The 16,250-nt window shown below is 35.3% G+C and overlaps 1 pseudogene; it reads right to left on the bottom strand.

Annotated features, from left to right (window-relative positions):
• The window catches only part of LOC136835832 (diuretic hormone receptor-like), a 192,675-nt pseudogene that overhangs the window by 88,901 nt on the left and 87,524 nt on the right, over positions 1 to 16,250 (bottom strand).

Genomic DNA, 16,250 nt, shown 5'->3' on the forward strand with positions numbered 1-16,250 from the left:
AGATAAAGAAGAAAACGGTGATTATAGCGACCATATTATGTGAAATGTTTTAGGTGTCTTTCAAAGAGTTCAAATGAATTCCGTACGAATAGAGAGAGAGAGAGAGAGGAAAAAATGCATTGCTTTAAGGAAAATAAACAACATGAACGCGGAATGGATGGAATAAAATGGAATGAAGGGAGGGTCAAATGAACGAAAAGCACGAAATGGTGACTAGCGAAGTTCATGAACGTAATGAAAGTTTGGCTGGAAGATGAGATATAGCCTGTCGTTAAAGAACCTGAGAAAGTTGCAGATATTTCATGGTTCTCCACTGTACTATTAAGATACGGACATCATCTACTTTGGGTTAAAGCTTGATTTTTTTACATTCCCGTAATTTTGTACCATCGAGCATGGACTAGATAAGGGTATTCGGTTACCTATTCCACTGATTTCTTTATTTTAAATGTATAATAATACAGTGAAAACTAAAATATAAATTGTAAGAGTTACTGAGATTCGAAATTTGAGGAAGATAAAATGTAAGCCTGATAGAATTGTACCTATTCCACTGATTTCTTTATTTTAAATGTATAATAATACAGTGAAAACTAAAATATAAATTGTAAGAGTCATTGAGATTCAAAATTTAAGGAAGATAAAATGTAAGCCTAATAGAATTGTAAAAAAAAAATGGTGCACATAAAAAGTAGGGAGAACGGGAAGGGAAAGTCATCGAGAAAATGTCAAAAAACCTCCTATAGGATCGAGAACTCCAAGAAGTGCCAGAATCCGATGTTACCGTAAAAAGTGAGGGCCATCAAGAACAAGAAATGGCGTCGTAGCTCGGCGGAAGGGGAAGCTTACGATACTTAATATCATCGTCTCGTACCCTTTTCATGTCTGCAATGGCAAGGTATTTGTAGTGATATATGATATATATATATATATATATATATATATATATATATATATAGGTATATATATATATATATATATATATATATAAAATTATATATATATAAATTATATATATATAAATTATATATATATATATATATATATATATATATATATATATATATATATATATATATATATATATACACATGCTACATACATATGAAATGAGAACAGCCACCACACTCATTTCCATAATCTCGATAAACATGCCAGGTTGACCTTTGAGTCGGTATCAAACTGGAACGTTTTCTGTTATGGACTAAGTCGCTCATGTCCGAGATCGTGTAACATCTCTGTAACGAGCATGCGCGACTCTTTTTGCACAACTACAAATAACATACTGGTTACACCGGATTTAGTTAACGTTTATCATAGCTTCTGGGATGGGTAGGAAAGAAAGGATTCTGAAACAGACCTCCAGATTTCCTACAAGAATAATGATGCTATCAAGAGAAAGGGCGTTGTTGAAGCGATGGGATATCAAGAGATATTTCCTCTGGACTCCTTTCGAATAGGTATTTGTTGCCGAATGGGAACAAGCCGATCCCGGCTGTTAAGGTAAAAGCTGAGAAGAAGAATAAGAAGAAGAAGCAATAAGAGTGGAATGGAAGGCGAAAGACTCCGCCAGCAACAGCCACGTGATTTGATAATAAAAGAAGATGGAGTAATAATGATAAAAATGTTAACTTTACAGCTTATTAGCCGCAGAACAATATAACAACTATGTTATTAGCCGCATAACAGTATCATAAACCATTCGTTACCATTCCTTATGGAAATTATTTTCGAAATTCTTCCTATTCTCAAAGTTTCTTCGTTTGACAGCTAATTTTATATGGTCCAAACGGCACCCCCTCCCCCACGGCGTCCCTGCTCACCCGTTACCCTTCGCAACTTCCAAGATCCGCCCACAACTTTATTCGGCTACTTTATTCCGCGAAGTCCGCTGCTCCCCCTCCGGCTCGGATGGGTCATTTGTTAAAGTCTCCCTTAAAATTAATGTGAGCAATTCTGCTGCTGCTGCTGCTGCTGTAAAGGCGGTGTTGCCATCTAGAGGCTTCATGCATTTTCCCCCTTTCATGAGATCTGTCTGTCCCGTCGCTAGGGGTCAGGTGCCACTCTTTCTCCCTCCACCTTATTTTCCCTTCAGTGCTGCGGTGGGTAAGAGTATCTGGTGGCTCTTTCCCCTCAGATGAATGTGAGTCATTCTACTGATGAAACACAGAAGCAGCTGCCACCTGGAAAGTTCCTGTCTCGTCAAAGAATGTGGCAAAGGCACAGTGGATCTTATCTAGCCAATAGGAAATATTATCCTTTGATTGAAGAGCCCGGTCCGTGCATCTACCAGAGTTCAAAAACATTCAGTTAGGTTCTCAGTGAAAAATATATCAGTTGCTAACTTAGAGAGATTTTTATATTTATAGTTGGTCCTTTTTTGTCACTCGGTAACTAAAAAAGCAATGACATGATTATTGAATCATTCCAATTAATTTCACACCCATAAATCCATATTTTACATAAAGAATTAAAATTACAAAAAAAGAAATTTAAAATATCATCAAACATAGTTACTAATGAAGTCAGGAAAATAATGTTTTCACTCATCGTTAAAGAAATTGATATTGGAATATGAGTATTTACAGTCTTCTAATCAGCGTTTAAACAACTCCTCCTCCTTCCTTGCCTTAACAAGATTCACCAACTCGAGAACGAAAATATTTGATTTTTTCATCTTGCGTATGGGCTGCTGTCTGAGTAAAACTCTACGGATATTAACAGCCTTATTTCAAAACACGGTTCACTCGCACATAACTATGGCGTCTCCTCTTCTCTCTCTCTCTCTTATAAGGTTGGTTTAAAAATTTAAGACATTCAGGTGGTCATATGTAAAAAGTAAACAAGAATATATCCTGATGTTGTCAATTGTCGATTTACCCATCATTATTAATATGAGGAAATTGCATTAGCCACAGCGACAACGCATCGTCCTGCCCTGACGATGCGTTAATAAACGTGAAAGCGCTTGGTACCGAACTTATGCCTGTCATTTTCCTGTGGGATTCGCTTATACATTGAAGTCACGCGCATCTACTGTGATTTTTTAAGCATGGAGTAAAAAATTACTTAGACATCGAAACGAAACAAAAATTCAACCGTTGTTTTGGCTGTATCAAAAGTCGGTGGCAGAAATGGCAACATCCCTAAAGGGTGAGTTCAAGTTTGCCAAAATTACCTATTAAAGCATCATCAAACACTAAGCAAACATGAGAGCGGAAGCATGCTGACTGTATGGGATATTTTAATCATTGTGGAATTGTTTCTTCTTACAGCTAGAACTGAACTGAGTGGGATTTGCGATGTCATTCCTCACAGTGTAGCACAGACTAGGGGGAACTGCTGTAGTGTTTCTTCTTTGGAATTAAAAAATTCAAACAGCTGAGCACGATATGGTGACCATTGTATTCACATCCACAATTCAGCACCCTATAGCTTTTAAAATTCACAGTGAGAGTTATATTCCCAACGATTCTTAGGAACCTTAAGTTTTTCCAAAAGTGTACTGTCATCTAGATAAAGTAGACACTTATGGAAGAATTTTAATTTATGGAGTTCAGCGCAGTACAAAAATCTTATAACATCATATCTGTAAAGCATGCATTGGACCATGATATAATCAAGAAAACCTAGTCATCTGAAGAAGAAACTGCACAAAAATATTTTGGAGACCATTTTTCTTCTTTTTCCTCTTCTGCTCTGTCGTCTTCGTTTCTTCATCTTCTCGAAAGACAAACAACAGTATCACAACAGTATCCAGTAGCATGAGTTTCTTCTCAGTCTTCATTATCCAATTACGAATTCATTCCCTCTCCGGAGCCAACACAAAAGGGCTGTAAGGGACTGAATCGCGTTGGGTAAAATCTGTGTCGTCCTTCCGGCTGTTCTAATTGGATTGAAATACCTGGACTAAACTCCGGAAAAAGAAAAAAAGCCTTTCATCTAGAGAAAAACAACTATAGATGAAGAGGGTTGGAACCCTTTCACCAAGAAATATAGGGTTTCCCATAGAGGGGCTAAAGTTTTACAAAGAATTTGGAGTTTCTCTTAAAGTCAAAAGTACCTCAAAAATGAAGAACCTGATTTGCAAAACCGAGGATAACTGAAATTTAAAGAGCTAGAACAACAAATGTAATTTTCAGTGTAGTCATTCACTATTCTATTATTTTTGTTTTTATTGTCTCGAAACTGAGTTTTAATTTTCAAGTATTGTTTTAATTCCGTAGGGTATAGTTAATATTTTATAAGAAAGGAGGCAGTTATAAATGTCAAAAAAGGAAGCAAGACCTCGTTTTTTCAGAAATTCCTGCAAAACGTGTAAAACGTCGCAGGCAGTATTTTTATTCCCGTCGTCGCAGCTTTCATCTTCGTGTGCAAGATGACGAGGCTCCCAGAGGCTGAGAAGCCAAATCCGGCTGAAACGGAGAAAGCCTTCCAGTGGAAATTACGGGCCTGGAAATGCATGGAAAATCGATCCGCCGCCCTCATGCAAAACAAGTCCGCCGACGGAATTGTTTGAGGAACGAAAGCCGGAGATTTTTCCACCTCGATAGAACTCCCGGCTGTTATCCATGTCCCTGCAGAGATTGTTTGGCTCGGGAGGACAGGGAGAGATGAGCACAAAGGCAGGCAGGAAGGCGGCAAGACAAGAGAAAGATATTTTGTCAACGGAGAAATATTTCTCCGCTGCTGAAATGCCTTGCTGCTGTTATCCATCTAAAACAAAACAATATTCATGTTCAAAAAAATAAATGAGGTTTTTGAGATGGTGATCTACGAATTGTATTTGGACCTCCTTAGGTAAATAGTACAGTATTACAGTAGCTGTTATCTGCGAATTAATAGTTAGTTCTGTTTTTGTTTCGAGGTTTGGCATTGTACAGTAGGGACAGAACGAAATGGTAGGGACACCGTTTCGCTTATTTTTTCTCGTCTTCTGTCGCTTTTGCTACTGGAAACGTGAACAGTGAGTGAAAACCGACCGCTGAGACAATATGCACTGATACAGGATTCACAGTTTTACACTGCTCAGTTTTTTTTACCATGAAACTAACAGGTTTATGATAAGAATGTTTGCTTGAAAATAGATTCCAGTTAGTTTAAGAACATTTTATTATGCTGCGCAGATTAGCTGTTGAATCTGTGATTCCCTCTGTATGGTCCGAATGCTGACGTGCATAACTATTAACATACACAAATTTAGATTTGAGACATTTTTCTCGATTTATATTTGCTAGCATCTTTGCCACCATATTTAAATCATTCCTGATAAAACGCACACACATTATATATATATATATATATAGTATATATATATATATATATATATATATATATATATATATATATATATATATATATATATATATATATATATATATACATATATGTTTCTGATGTCCCAGCAGCAGAAAATGTTACGGGACATTGTGGATTGTGCACTCACATTTTAGTTGTTGTATAAGGTCAGTGCTGTGAAAGAAACAGTGAAGAACTCGCAACTGGATGGCAGAGGATGGATCTGAACTGTCTCTAAAAGTGATAATCTTCAGACCCAGGGAAAGATAACCCTGGAGATTTTGGAAGCTTGCCGATACTGCAGTGCCAAAGTCACTGCACTTAGAAATTCCATAGCTATGTACTTTTTTGGGGACGTCGGTATGGCTCTTCAGCAACTTTGAAGATTAATGTGGTTTATTTCATATCTTGCTAATAATATCGTTCAGAACATAATACAATCGATTTGCCTCAAAAACCCGATTAATTTCTCGGGTAGTTAGGAAGCACCCAGTTAAAGTGATGCCCGTCACTGCTATTTTAGCAAACAAAGAAAGGAGAAATAATTTGGCGTAAAGAGGCAGGAGCACTATTTTTAAATAATGGTAGGAGGTCTTTCTACATGGTATAGATTTATCAAGTAGCATTGTTCTCGTGGTATAGTTCTAAAAATAACAACACAGAAATAACCATCAGTATTTTTATATTCAGTAGCCTTTGGTAAGTTTACAATCTTTCAGTTTATTGTTATTACAGTTCTCTGGTGTCAGTTCATTGTTAGTACAGTTCTCTAGTGCCAGTTTTATCATCAGTCTGTTTCTTAGTTTTATCATCAGTCTGTTTCTTCCTTTGGGCGTGGAGAAATTGAAAATCCCCATTTAGAGTTTGTATTTCATTATTGCAGCTAAAAGTTCCCTAAATGAATTTAGATTTGTTGGCCCTCTTCTGCTGGGTGCTCAAGGAGCAAGAGCCCGTGCTGGCGTAATGTCAGCTCATTCAGAAACAACAATAAGCCTTCTTTCAAACAGCACGGTCACTGCATTCGAACTAATTCTCAGTTCAGAATATCCCATGATCAGGAGGTGGTATGTCCCTACAGTCCATAAGCACCCAGTTCCAAAAAAAGTTAAATTCCAGGGTAGAGGATTTCTAACGCTACTGCTCCAAGAAATGTTGGCTCTCTGGTTCTGATATTTTGTCATTGTTGAAAAGTGTTATAGTGGCGTTATTAAAAAAAAATAATAGGACGCTGCTTACAGTTCTGATCATTCTCTCTACAGCACTGTCTAATACTAGACCTTTATAAGCTACCAGGGTAAAGTCACGCAATTTCGATCCTGCGCTGGCCACCCTAGGATTTGGCATAAGGTTTTAAAAAGACCTTCTTTGGATTTTCAGGAGTGGAGAGTCTCCCAAACATGTTAAATTCTTGCTTAATTAAGTTATCGTGTCAATCCACTCAAGTAGATATATTTAGGACTAGTGTCATGCATTTAATTCTGGGATAGGCTAATCTCTGTAATAATTTTACATCAAAATCTGCTTGATTTGCACCTCTTATAATGAAAATAGCAGTTAAAATAATAACAAATTCAACTTTTATAGATACACAAAATAAGACTTATGCTTATAGTATATTTATTTTATGGCCTTAAAATTAAGATGATTATATTATTATTATAGTTCCAAGTTAGTTTATTTTTATGATATTATTATCATCATTATATAGAATCATCATCATATATTAAATCTTTGAAAGGTGACCAATATAACCATTGTAGCCTCTCTCTCTCTCTCTCTCTCTCTCTCTCTCTCTCTCTCTCTCTCAGCATTAGTTCCTGTTTGCGTGAAATCATTTTACGTTGACTCGAAACTCCAGTCACTTTGACGCCTAAGTAGATAATGAGATTTCCCACTTTAAGGCAAGTAGGCCAGGAAAAGGTGATTTGCCATGAAAGAATGAATTAGGTCAGCGCTCATCAAAAGGCTCCATATTGTACCCTTTGAACGAGGAGACGTGGCTTTTACCCAGTTAGTTGAAATGGTGCATTACATAACATTTCATAATGTACAGATCTGGCATATACACATTATATATATATATATATATATATATATATATATATATATATATATATATATATATATATATGTATATGTATATATATTTTTATATGAATATATAATCAAAAAGCCTCACGACTTCACTGGGTATATTTATTCATATTATTTACTTATATATTAGGCTTCAGTAGGAGGGCATGGATTAGATTCCAGATTCTTTAATTTACAAAGTACAAGCTTTCATAGACATGCAGTCTTCTTCTTCAGGTACCGATGCATCGGTGCCTTAAGGAGAAGACTGTATGTCTACGAAAGTTTTGTCCACTGTAAATTAAAGAATCAGGATCTAATAATCCCGTCTTATTGAAGCCTACTATGAGTAATATGATTATATATACTGTATATATATGTGGGGGGGGGCTGTGCACGTGCGTCTATATATATGTTTTTCATAAAAGGAATTAGTGTCATAGATTTTAACTCTCTGCTTTGGTAAGTTTCGTGATGACGTTAAAGCCACTTCCCTTTTCCTCCATGATTGCAACCAACCAACAGTAAGCGAACTAACTAAATGTAAGTTATTCTCAAGGTATAGGTAATTGATAGTAACTGATATTTTCTGATTCAATAGTTATAGTTATATATATATATATATATATATATATATATATATATATATATATATATATATATAATAATATATATATATATATGGGAGATATATATATATATATATATATATATATGTGTGTGTGTGTATATATATATATATATATGTGTGTGTGTGTATATATGTGGATATATTTGTGTGTGTGTGAGTAAGAGAGAGAGAGAGAGATAGAAAGGGAGAGAATCAACAAGGAAACTCACCCGCACAAATACTAATATTTGCTGAAACTGACGAGCCTATAAATCAAAGCCCCTGGTGGTTTTACCTTTCATAAAAAAAAAAGATGTGCCATTCCTCATTCACTTTATTTCTGGATTTTTCCTAATATTTGAACGAAATACAGATCATGAAAACTAATCTTTCAACGTTGGGTCTTCCCCTGTTATCCGCACTTGGAACCGGCGTAGTAATAAACTCTCATGTAATTAGGATAATTAATGTATATTTAAAATAAATTTATGTCAACTACAATTTACGACGTAAAAATGATTAATGTAATGTAAGAATTGTACCAGTGTCTGCTATTTAAGGTAATTAATGTATTTAATACAATAAATTTGTCGGTCAACTACAAATCACGATGTAAAAATGATTTAATAAAGTCTGGGAACTGTCCCAAATTGTCTGCTTTCGAAAGCAAATCGAACCAAGGGAGCAAATGTAAGACGATCCCAGAGCAAAGGGAAAAAGGAAAACTTGATTAGGAAGTAAAAGGAAAACAGCATCGGGCGAAACCCAGCAATTAATGTTACTCGAAACCTTTTAGTGGAGTTCGTTACTCCCTGAAACAGGAAGATTCTGGTTTTATTTGTCCCAGTTTTTAGGGAAAAAATTTCTATATTTGTGGAATCCTAGGTATTGTTTGTCAAATTCGAACCTGACGTTTAATACTTGAGTATTAAGCGATAAATAACCTTATAATATTGAATGCTGACTTTGCCTGGGAATAACTTGCACCCAAAGGAAATTATATATAGATTAGCTATCCTTCCTTATTGGGTTGATATGTGGGTGACAGTGACATTATAATTCATCAGTGAGGAGATACGATTTGATTTCGATTGTATGGTATATATTCCTGTCGAATTCAGGTTTGGTGCTTGAAATCGAAATCAACCGTGGGTAACTCCTGTTCCAAGTAAGAGTTTGTATTCGACAGGAATTTGTACCACAGAGTCAAAATCATAACTCTTCACTGTTGAATGCTAATGTCACTGTCACACGCATATCACCCTAAAATCATAGAACGAATCTGTTCAGGGTAGAGGTGCTTACAGTATTTTGTCACATTTCTGGAGTGATTCTCCAAGGTTTTTGTGGTTTATATGTATATATATATATATATATATATATATATATATATATATATATATATATATGTGTGTGTGTGTGTGTGTATTGTATACATACATATATATATATACAGTATATGTATATTATATACATACATACATACATACATATATATATATATATATATATATATATATATATATATATATATATATATATATATATATTAGCTTTACACATACCCACACACAATCTTATATGTTGATTATATATATATATATATATATATATATATATATATATATATATATATATATATATATATATATATATATAATGTATGTATTATATATATATATATATATATATATATATACTTGTTTTGAGTCACATACAAACACACACACACACATATATATATATATATATATATTCATCTTCCCTGTGAATGTGACAGTGCCATTATTTTTGCTTTTTAGATGACTGCTCAAGGGGGTGGGTTCACCCAAGAATTTATTTTATTCTTGCTCTTGATGGCGAAACTAAAGATGTTATACACTCTGTGTACTGTATTTATATTTTTAAAAACCTATAAATAAAAATTCTTTGATATTGGCTGCCATAGATAGATTTGATTCCCTTTTCTTGTCTACTGTGAAGGCTGGGATAAATAAATATCGGAGTGTGTTCTACGTTTTGGGAGTGTTCTATGCTTTTTGGGTGTCTTTATTTTGTCTAGGTGTGTTCTACACTTTGAGTACGTCAGCTATGTGTGTGTGTATATATATATATATATATATATATATATATATAGTATATATATATATATATACATATATATATATATATATATATATATATATATATATACTGTATATGTGTGTGTAAGTGCATATGTAAAAAGTTACGTATGTATATACATAACATACATATATATATATAAATATATATATATATATATATATATAAGTATATATATATATATAGTATATTTATATATATATATATATATATATATATATATATATATATATATATATATATATGCACATATATACATGAATGCTTTCAACCTAATCTTGAAAGGTCAACAGAACGCCAGGCGATTTCATGCCAAGAATAATGGCATTGCTTGTTATTATGACCTCTGATATTACGGGACTTAACTAAACAAAGATAAAAAAAAAAAGGGGGAGCGAAAACTCATTAGCTCTGTGCTTCATAATGCGATCAGCGAAGAACTTTTTACGTCGTTATGTCGGCTCCATTGCAAAGTAGGTTTTTCTAAACTTCGGCCGACCTCACATGACCCTTACCCTTAATGACGTTCAGGTCAAAGGGATTTCTGTTGAGCACGATTACCTTTTTTTTTTTTTTTTTTAGTATCACTTAAGCATGAAATAGAAAAGGAAGGAAAGTTATAGGAGGGTGACAATATTGGAAGTCTTTTTTTTTTTCTTCTTTTGTAAAAGGAGACGTTTAGAATTACCAATACAACCGTGTCTTACATAAGCAGTGGTTAGGCAAAAAGGATCATTGTTTAATGTCCTATGCCCTGTGTTCTATATTAAGCCAGATACTCTCTCTCTCTCTCTCTCTCTCTCTCTCTCTCTCTCTCTCTCAGGCGACGTAAAATTATTCAATTCGCCGGTAACCGTTATCCTGAAGAATATTCATAATACGAAAGCCACGATTGAAATCGAAATGATGCTAACATTCTCGAGCTAAGTTTTCAATCATATATCATTCAAACTTTGACAATCGACTGAAATGATCTCGGTAAAGTAAAGGAAGTTTTAAATCGGTTGCAACTTTCAGGACGCTAATACACGAACTGCGAGTAACGTCCCGAGATGGGCAAAACTTCAGTGAACATGCCTTTTTATGAGGCTAGACGGAATTTTGTTCCGAAATACTGTATGTATAACTCTAGCTCATGTTGCAGTCTTTCAAGTCCATGTTTAGTATAAAAAAATATAAATATATACATATGTGTGTGTTTGTGTATATAAATGTGTTGTTTGTGTTCTGTGTGTATGTTTGTGTGCATGTGTGTGCGTGTTATAAAATTACTTGCGTAATATTTTAACTAAGACTTACTTTTACCATCCTTATATTATCACAAGCTTCCATGATCTTTAACACTGCAAGGTTTTTGGAAAACTGGAACAATTGGATATGACAGGAAGCACTTCCATACTTCGTTTCTTGAGAATTTGGATGTTTACTCAACGAACCAAAAGTAAGAAGTCCATGTCGGGTGCACCCTCAGAGATAATATGTATCCAATGTAATTCTTAAATTTCAAGGGGCAACGCAAGGAACATTTGTAGATCCGAAGAAAACATTGAGAATAAACCACTAAAGTAGAGAATATTGGCGCATGCTGATATATACATTTATCTATATATATATATATATATATATATATATATATATATATATATATATATATATATATATATATATATATATAGTATGCAGATATTTTTGCTGATCAGTGAAGTTGAGCAGTGCTGGTTCTGATTAGCATAAGTATAAGTGACCACAAAGAAGTTCCAGGGAAACAACGTGGGGTGGCAATCTCATTTTAAAAATGATAATGCCTTCATGGGGAAAGGACGCATAGATCATGATCATATAACTACACGCCCACAAATACATATGGGATTTACTTTTCTCTGTCATGTGATAGCCACAATAGCCTCTTAACTTTACTTTTTCCTCACATTTTTTATGATGATTCAGGTTTTTAGATGAGCTTATCCACAAAATGTGAGGAATTGTTAGGGTAATTGTTATTATACAATTACTCCACACTTATTGTTTCACATGCACATATATATATATATATATATATATATATATATTATATATATATATATATATATATATATATATATATATATATATATATATGTATATATATACTGTATATATATATAGTGTATTTTGTATGTATGTATGTATGTATATATTGGTATATGGAGAGAGAGATATAGATCTCTTGTGCATATCTGTGACCTGTTATTAATCACTTAACTCTTCAATAAACTTTACAGTCTATTAAGTCTTTCCATGTTGAAATAAAGTCTATTGATGCTATCTAGTTCTTGGTTCAGGAAATTGCCTTTCATACATCACCCTTACAGACAGCAGCTACCTTCTTCCCCCTGCAACTAATGCTCCTCTGGGAGAAAAGGGGAGCTCTGTTTCCAATTAAACAACATTAACGTCATTAAACCTTCACCCCTGCTACTGGTCTAGGTCATGTAACTCTGATGACGGATGGCGTGAGTAAGGGATGCAAAGTTAGTGTGGTAGGTCAAGGGTCATGTTCGTTTTAAGCAGACCAGGAGTACCATGATAACAGTGAACAGGTTCTGGACTCAGACCTGAAGCACAAAGGCTGACTTTTCCCTTTTGGCATGTTTATGTATTGTTGCATGCGTGCGCTCCATTACTGATAAACTTGAAATTCCCTTCTGGCATCCACGTTTTCAGTGCCATTTAATCTCAGCCTTTCAGGAGACACCTTTGCCTTCTTTTGTTTTCTGTTTTCTTCCCTCCAAAAAGATTTGGGTAGATTAGAGTTGCCCGTTACCTTGAATTTTTCCTTTTGAAAGCGGCAGGTTTACGCATTAACTGGGTTTAAACCTAACTTTCCTCTTGTTATTTTCTTTCAATTTTAGTTTTCTGTAAAAGAAAACTACTGAGATGTCTTTGTCTGTCCGTCCGCACTTTTTCTGTCCGCCCTCAGATCGTAAAGACTGCTGAGTCTAGAGGGCTGCAAATTGGTATGTTGATCATCTACCCTCCAATCATCAAACATACCAAATTGCAGCTCTCTAGCCTCAGTAGTTTTTATTTATTTAAGGTTGTTAACTATAATCGTACTTCTGCACCCATAGGTACCAGCAAACACAGATCATTATCTCCTGACCGTGGCTGAGTTTCGTGGCCGTGGCTGAGACCACCAATAGACCGTGGCTGAGTTTCATGGGCCGGGGTTGAGCTTTGTACAGCATTATACGCTGTACAGAAAACTCGATTGCGCGGAAGAAACTTCGGCGCATATTTTACTTGTTTCTTCTTGTTTCCAGTAGTCCGAAGCTAAAAAGGACATCAGGTTGCTCAGCTCACTGGCCTTATTGAAAAGGAAGAAGGAAATTGCATGACTCACCCGAAGCGTCGTAGAAAACCCGTTGAAGTCGTCGAAGCAGGGGATCTCGCGAAGAGTTCCGGCAGGCGTCTCGGGCCAGCAAGACACGCCGTCGAACTTGACCGGACAGGTCTTTTGGTCGTATTCGGAATCCATGAAGGACATGACATATTCGTGGAAGCATTTGAGCACTTTGTGGGTGTTGTCCGTTTCGTTCAGCACCGTCGACTGTTCCATGAACCTCCGCCAGAGGGTCTTCCTGAGTTCCGTCACGATCTCCGACTCCGGAGTGAGTTCGTCCTGCGTCTCCTTGTCGTGTTCGAGCTCGGTGGAATTCTCCGACCGCCAGGTGGCGTTCACGCCCTCGCTCCTGTTCCTGAGCTCCACTTGGTCGGGAACGGGAACACTCTCGGTCGGAACGGCTACGGAAAGCATTTTGGTGTGTATCGAGTGTTGCTAGTCTTTCCTACCAATTGGAATTGTTCATCTACTCACTAAGTAAATCTGAACACTATAACAATTACTAAAGGATGTCAGCATTTTCTTTGGAAGATCAAAAAACTCTCGCCTAAATCATAACATTTCTCGTAAAGTTCTGAGCGTGACGTCACATCCGGAAAGCGACTTATGCCTTTCGAGGGGAGGAAAACGTCTTAGTGGCTTCTTCCAGGAATGGGTGACTTGATCTACGCCGATGCATCCATGCCCATGCGGTAACGTGGCTGCCATTGCTGAAAGCTCCATTGTGGTCTCCATCACCCATCATGGGTGCTGGATGCATCATCCATCACACCTAAAAAAAAAAAGTTAGTATTCTGTCATATAACAGGTTGCGTGTAAAATATACTAGAATGACGGTGTTCTTAGGGAACACCAAAAGAACGAAATACCTAACGTACTCTGCTAACTCAGGCCCAGGAAACAAGAGAGAAAGAGAGGGGATTGAAGAGGCGGACCGGGCTTGCTATGCAGAAAGTGATAGAGCTGTCTCGAAGGAAAAAACTTTACAATTCAGGGAAAACTAGAGCATGAAGAAAATTCCGAAGCTCCGTTCCAACATGCAAATTAATATAGAATATGTACAGCACATGTACAGGTATGTTTTTGTGTAAGCAGGTCAGTGTAGCTTCATTTATATAAGATACTTTATAGCCTGGGTAAACCAGTTTTTAGAAATCGGACAAACGAATTTTACTAAGAAATTGTATTATAATTTTTACCAAATCTGACTCCCCCCGTAAAAATACTGTTAGCAGAAGCAGTTTGCTTACGTGTGTGAGGCATTTCAACTCCTATTCTCTGTTTACAACTCCCTTTCAGTTGTGTTCAAATTTCATAAGAATAAAGTGACTCCCCATTGCCAGTCGTTTTATGAAAGAGAGACAGAGAAAGAGAAATACATTAATTATCTCACGGCATTTTAGGAACTAAGGTAAATGCAAAGGTAAAAATATTCAGTATATTGATGGTGCTGTTCGAGATTAGCCAGAGAGTAATACATCCAAAATTAGCTCATGTCAGCGAGGAACTAAAACATTTCACCGATAAAAGGAGCATTGATGTATCCACCCAGCGGTTCGGAAAACTACAGAGAACCATACGTAGCAATGATGTTATTTTTGTATTGAAGTAGAAAACTATCCTAGAGCAACAATGTGAACAAAATTGCCAACAGAAATGGAGTAGTATCACTCTCGATAAAAACACAATTAGGTAATCAAATTTCATGGCTTTCCCCTGGGGAATGTTTTCCTATTTCGAGCCTTTGTTGTATTATGACAGCCGAGAGCGTTGCGGAATTTATCAACACAGAAATTTGTTACGAATACCGTCAAATCGATTTCGTTTTTTAGGTTTTAATCTTTTTTTTCCCCAACCCGTACGGAGGGTGACTGGTGATAAATAATATTACTTTCAATACGGATTTTTCACAAGATTTATAATTTAATACAAGCAGATGAACGATCGTAAATATGATAAATTTAATAGATTTTATCTGATATTACATGATTTCCTGAGCCATACAGTCTTTTATCAATATCTTTCTTTCAATTGAGCTAGGTAAAAGGCATTACTTTCCTTTCCCACAAGCGTCTGAGATGAAAAGTAGTCAAGTATGTATTTGTGGATATATATATATATATATATATATATATATATATATATATATATATATATATATATATATATATATATAGATAGATAATGAGACTTTTATCACATAGCTTACTGATTATATATATATATATATATATATATATATATATATATATATATATATATATATATATATATATATATATATATATATATATATATGTGTGTGTGTGTGTGTGTGTGTGTATATATTTATTATATATAAAATGATGAGAGAGAGAGGGAGGAGAGAGAGAGCAAGCACATAATGGTGCTCCTTTTAGCATGTGTTAGGTATCTAATGTTGTGCAAGTCCTTTGCACTTTTAACTTATGTATCATAAATATGCCTTTTACGCAGAACACTTAAATAATATTAGCAATCTTGTCTGTCTACTCAGAAGGCTCATCAGCATTACATTAAACCCCGTGCACACTACCCCATTCACCTCTATCTTGCTTGAATTCTTGTGCCTCTTGGATGTAAAGGTCCTTCATTTCCAATACCTCTGGCATTCTAACTGTTTAGTTTTCCTGACTTCCTCTCCTACTTCTGTCAATACGTTTTATTTACTTACTTATCGTTCTTGTCTTTTCTGAGTGACTGAACAACTTCAAAAGCATTCCGATCCATCCTTTCTTCCACACG

Source organism: Macrobrachium rosenbergii, chromosome 55, assembly GCF_040412425.1.
Source record: "Macrobrachium rosenbergii isolate ZJJX-2024 chromosome 55, ASM4041242v1, whole genome shotgun sequence".
Lineage (NCBI taxonomy): Eukaryota > Metazoa > Arthropoda > Malacostraca > Decapoda > Palaemonidae > Macrobrachium > Macrobrachium rosenbergii.